At 40.5% G+C, this 6,284-nt stretch overlaps 1 pseudogene; it reads left to right on the top strand.

The window, feature by feature from the left end:
• Positions 1–2,766: 2,766 nt before the first annotated feature.
• On the top strand, positions 2,767–5,986 carry LOC133058715 (condensin-2 complex subunit D3-like; annotated as a pseudogene).
• The last annotated feature ends 298 nt before the right edge of the window (positions 5,987–6,284 follow it).

Below are 6,284 nucleotides of genomic sequence, written 5' to 3'. Positions count from 1 at the left end.
GTTGGTTTTACTTACACTGCATTATACAAGCAATATCTATCTTATAATAATAGATGAGCTGTATATTAAGTTTATTTCTTCCTACTGTTCATGTGATAATTGAGTCTTTAAATTTGAATCTTTAAATTTATGAACAGTCATTTTTTGGTGATGAAAAAGGCAATGGTAAGAATATACTAACTGCATAACTGAACTCTGATTAGGAAATTTTAATTATACAGCAATGCAGAATTACCACCTGGGATAAAAAAATGAATAAAATGTAACACCAATGTTCTTTTTTCTTTATTGTATAGGTGGTGTTTATAATCTGGGAACTTGATATAGTTTCTCTACCTTCTCGTATCCCAACTCCAACACTTTGTTCACAGGAATACTGAACAAATTGAAATGCTGAATGAATTAAAATCCTGAAAAAATTCTCTAAGAAGAAAAAAATAAAACCTCTCTCCTCCCCCTATTAAACAGAAGTAAAAGAGACAATGGATGAGTCATCTGAGAATTTAAAATTGCAATTGTTTCTTTAAAAGGAGCATTTTAAAGTGTTCCTTCTAAGAAGACACAACTACTTTTGATAATTGCCTTCCTACTTGGTCAATAATAATAATTTAAGAATCATAAAAATAAAACAAGCAGAAAGTACAAGCAACTACTAGAGTATATAAACTGCTGAGAACTTTCATTCTTTGTAAAAGACAAATATTATTTATCATTCTTATATAACCTGTAATAACCTGAGGTGCTAGAAAAATCCCTGTTGCTAAGAGATAGAGAACTTGCCTAAATTTCACTTTCAGGATTGCTAATTTTCAAATTTATATATTACAGAAGCCTGTGGAGAATAGTGGAAAACAGTCTACAGAGACAGAAGAGGACTTTATTATCTGATATGGGTTAAAAGTGTAACATACAAGATATATGATTTGGGCCAATGACTTAAAATCTCTAGACACTTAAGTGGGTGAGTACATGCATACTATTGATAGAAAATTTACTGTAAGCCAGGCATTGTGGGTTGATTCCACATGATCCATAGGCATTTTATGTATCTTTTCTGAAATAAATCTTATGATAATATAATGACTTAAGCAAAAACTAGCTTTATCTTATAAATTGGCATTATTTTTGAGAATGCATAGTGATTTTCTCCCAATAATATGCAAGTAACAAAGCTAGGATATAAAAGTAATAGTTTTGTCATTCATAAATTTATAACAACTTTGTTTCATTGTATTAATTTATCAAAAGTGATCTGTTTATACATATATATTTTAATTGGAGCATAATTGCTCTACAATGTTGTGCTAGTTTTGGCTGTACAGCAAAGTGAATCAACTATACATATACACATATCCCTTCTTTATTGGATTTCCTTCCCATTTTGGTCATTACAGAGCATAAAACTATCCTTGGATTATGCTCAATAAGCTTTAACAATTACTATGCAGCATTCCACAGTAATTGTTATGCCAAGTATTCCAGCAATAACTTATTACACACTAATATTATTCCAGTATTCCAAGGATCAAACATCAGCAGCAGAGGGTCTCTAGAATTTACTTAAAAACAACTTTTTTCCTCAGTGTGCTTCCTACCAGCTATCTTCTAATGTAATCCTTTAATGACAGATTACAACCATGAGAATGTTTAATATAATAGGTGCAAGAAAGTTGCATTATCTTTTATACCAAGAATTATAATGTTAATTAAAAAGAAGGAAGAACAAGTTCATGTTTCTGACTATCTTACAAGAAATAGATAAGCGAATGCAGGCTGCCTTGTGACCCTATTACATAAAATAATAGAGATTACTTTAGAAAAAACAAGTCCAGAAGAACTTCCAAGATGGCGGAGGAATAGGACAGGAAGAGCACATCCCTCCCTGCAAATACATCAGAAGTCCATCTGCATATGGAATGGCTCCTATAGAACACCTTTTGAACATGGGCAGAAGACCAAAGACTTCCAAAAAGGCAAGCCAATCTCCTTAGAACAAGAGCATTTGGATCTTCGGGGAGAACAGAATTTCCCACCATATGCTGATGGCCATGTTTCATCACTTCATTCATCAGGTGGTTAAGAAAAATGACAATGCTCAACAGCAGGGATTTTTCAGCCTTCACACTGTTGGGCTTTATCTTCTTGTTCTGGAAGTAGCAAACAGGGTAATTCAATCAAGTTTTCCACCCACTGCTGTTTGACAAATATGCTTAGATTCTAAAGAGGCATGGCCTCAAGAATCCAGCTTGGATGAGAGAAGAAAAAAGAGGAACCAAAGAACACTGAGGCCAACCCAAAGAAGAGAAGAAAGAGGGAAGCCCTGCAGCAAAGAGGTAATGAGGAAGGATGAGGTTACTAAAGAAGAAGAGGATGAAGAGACACAGGAGGTGAAGAGATTTTTTTTTTTCTTCTTCTGAAGACCATTGTCAAATTCTAAATGCCACCTCTCATGTTTGAAGAGCTTTTCAAGACTTCTTTCCAAGTTCTCCCTAAAAGAGAATCCAGAGTGTATACATAATTGTGTAGAAAGTCTTTGTTGCATTAGCTAGTTTTGAACCAGTTCTTCATGAATTTCATGTTACACAAGTTGGAAATCTCCATGAAGCAAAATATATACCAGAACTGGCCTATCATGGGTTGTATTTGCTTTGCTCCCCTCTACACAGGGAAGGAAACAAGATTCTCAGATGTATTTTCCATCAAATACATTACATAATATTAATGAGACAAGTGGGCAAAGGCTGCCATCACAGCCCCCTTGCCATCATGCCTCCAGTTGTCAGCAGTAGAAACCTGGTCATCCAGCTTGTAAGTTCTAGATGAACTAAGATAAACTATATACACATCTATTCCTTTGAATTCTGCTACAACACATCTGTGGTAAGCTGTTCAATAAATCTGAATATCAAACTTATCAAAATTGCACTCATCTCACACACTAGCAAAGTAATGCTCAAAATTCTCCAAGCAAGTCTTCGAAAGTATGTGAACCAAGAACTTCCAGATGTTCAAGCTGGATTTAGAAAAGGCAGAGAGACAAGAAATCAAAGCACCAACCTCCATTAGGTCATCAAAAAAGCAAGAGAGTTCCAGCAAAACATCTACTTCTGCTTTACTAACTAGACCAAAGCCTTTGGCTGTGTGGATCATAGTAAACTGTGGAAAATCCTTCAAGAGATGGGAATACCAGACCAACTGACCTGCCTCTTGAGAAATCTATATACAGGTCAAGAAGCAACAGTTAGAAATGGACATGGAACAGCAGACTGGTTTCAAATTGGGAAAGGAGTGCGTCAAGGCTGTATATTGTCACCTTGCTTATTTAACTTCTATGCAGAGAACTTCATGCAAAATGCCAGGCTGGGATGAAGGACAAATTGGAATCAAGATTGCCGGGAGAAATATCAATAATCTCAGATATGCAGATAACACCACCCTTATGGCAGAAATCAAAGAGGAACTAAAGATCTTCTTGATGAAAATGAAAGAGGAGAGTGAAAAAGCTGGTTTAAAGCTCAACATTCAAAAAACTAAGATCATGGCATCCGGTCCCATCACTTCATGGCAAATAGATGGGGAAACAATAGAAACAATGATAAACTTTATTTTCTTGGGCTCCAAAATCACTGCAGATGGTGACTGCAGCCATGAAATTAAAAGACACTTACTCCTTGGAAGAAAAGCCAGACCAGCATAGACAGCATATTAAAAAGCAGTGACATTACATTGCTGACAAAGGTCCATCTAGTCAAAGCTATGGTTTTTCCAGTAGTCATGTATGGATGTGAGAGTTGGACCATAAAGAAGGCTGAGCACTGAAAAATTGATGCTTTTGAGCTGTGGTGTTGGAGAAGACTCTTGAGAGTCTTTTGGACTGCAAGGAGATCCAACCAGTCCATACTAAAAGAAATCAGTCCTGAATATTCATTGGAAGGACTGATGCTGAAGCTGAAACTCCAATACTTTGGCCACCTATGCCAAGAACTAGCTCATTGGAAAAGACCCTGATGCTGGGAATGATTGAAGGCAGGAGGAGAAGGGGACAACAGAGGATGACATGGTTGGATGGCATCACTGACTTGATGGACATGAGTTTGAGCAAGCTCTGAGTCTCGATGATGGACAGGGAAGGCTGGCGTGCTATGGTCCATAGAATCACAAAGAGTCAGACATGACTGAGCAACTGAACTGAACTGAACTGAACTGAACTGAAACCTATGTGGTTCATTCTCTGGGCCAGCTGCTCAACAAGCATCCTTGTGTGGAATATGCTTCTTTCATGGCCTGACTTTACGAATTAGCATGAAATGCCAAATCTCATACCAGGTTTCACTCTGGATGTGGCCTTGGCTGTTCTGGAACTATCTGAACAAGAGGTTGATGACCCACTTCCCCTGGAGCATGAGAAGTTCCTGAAGCGTAAGTTCTTGGTCCAGGAAATCTTACTAGCCCTCTGTATAGACCAGGACCCAATGGTCCACAGCAAGGCTATGTCCAGTTTCGCACATGACCTAGAGTGCTCTGCCACGTCTCCATTGGACAGCATGTAGGCATTTCTGGATAACACTCCTGCAGTTTCAGGAGTAGAGAGCCACCAAAGAGTGCTCAGAAAAATTCAACAGAAGAGGATTTCATGATGATGCTGCGGAACAGGGTTAGTGATGAAAAGACCAATGTCAGGAAATCTGCAGTCCAGTTCTTAGTGAACATCTTGAAACACTGTACCATGTTGTGTATGAGAGACAAGCTGCCTGTCCTGCATAATCAGTGTTTTGATATCACCATATCTGTCGGCAAGCAGGCTTTGCAATCTCTACCGAGCTGCTGATGGCCCAATCCTGGTGTGTCCATCTACAGAAGGCCTGGCTGGAGAGTGTTATCCTGGCCGTGATGGACAATGAGAGCTCCTGTCTGTGCCCACCTCCAGTTCTCACACCAAGATGGGGACACTCTTCTTGGCAAGGTCCTTGTGCTATAAGCACAGCTTTCCCAAGATGATGATGGCTTGTCCTCTGATCACAGAGGGCATGCCTTGTGTGAACCTGAAAGAGGGGCTAGAAGGTGGGCATAGGCAGGAATGTCCTTAACAGCATCATCCTATGTGACTTCTGTGTCCACTGCACAGCCCCGATGAACAAGTACATCCCCAACATCCGCACATGTCTGAAGGACATGAATCTTTTCTTCCAGAAGCAGACACTGCTTTTGTTCACCTGCCCCGTGCAGGAGGACTTCGTGAAGTGAAAGTGCTGCCTGTTCCTCTGTTTCATTAGCACACTAGTAGTCCTGAACCCAGAGGTCACCAGCACCAGGGCTGTCTGTCTGGCCCATTAGTCCTGAAGAGGAACCCAAACCTATTTTTCCAGCACCTCATTGTGTGCATTTTCCACTTCAACGACTTTGAGAAGCACAAAAGTTTCAATAGGTGCCCCCAGGTGGAGAGAGAGAAGTGGTATTCTCCCTGAAAGGGGATGCAGACAGGGAAAAGTAGATGAAAATCTAAAAGTTTTTCCTGGAACACTATTTCACTGATGAGGAGGGGTTCAACATCACTTCCAGAATCTTCAGCTATATCCTGGCGTACTTCGCTGACGGTGACCTCCTGTGGACACAGAAGACAGCAAACTCCTCTCAGACATGTTTGGGTGCTCCGTTTGAAGGAGATCAGGCTGCAGGCATTGAGGGCTAAACCAGCTTGTGGAGGAGGAGGACCTGGCCCAAGCCAAAGTGTTCATGTAGGAGGTGCAGAAGGAGCTTGTATCAAATTCAAAGGAGCAATTTCCTAGAAGTTATTAATCCAATTATCATCTCCCTGAAGTATGCCCTAGAGAAGAACAAGATCCCAGCTCTCCGGGAACACATACACTATCTCAGGGAGGCAATGTGGGATTACTGAGATGAAATCAAGGACTTTTTGACAGTTGACAAGCAGCTGATCACAAAACTTGAGTAGGACATCAGGTGCTACTAAGAGCAGCTGACTTAGGAGTAGGAGCTGGGGAGGTAGGCAGCCACAGACAGGGTGGCCTCAGGTGCCAAGGAGGCACAGGTCAGGTAGGTTGTTCCAAGTTTGGAAATAATGTCAGCTCCTGCTGGCTGAGAAAGACTCCATGGTCACTGCTGCAGACCATCCATCCACATCCAGGCCCCATGCTACCCACATGACTGAATTTCTGTTCCTGGTGCCCAAAGACAGGCTTGTGTCAGTGAGAACCAACGTTATCCTGAATTCCTTCAGTAAGTTTGGGGAGTCATGCAGCCGGTCTTGTGGCTAGAGAGTAGAG

The sequence above is a fragment of the Dama dama genome, chromosome 6, assembly GCF_033118175.1.
Source record: "Dama dama isolate Ldn47 chromosome 6, ASM3311817v1, whole genome shotgun sequence".
Taxonomy (NCBI): domain Eukaryota; kingdom Metazoa; phylum Chordata; class Mammalia; order Artiodactyla; family Cervidae; genus Dama; species Dama dama.
The sequence above is the reverse complement of the archived record's forward strand: the minus strand, read 5'-3'. Positions and strand labels throughout refer to the sequence as shown.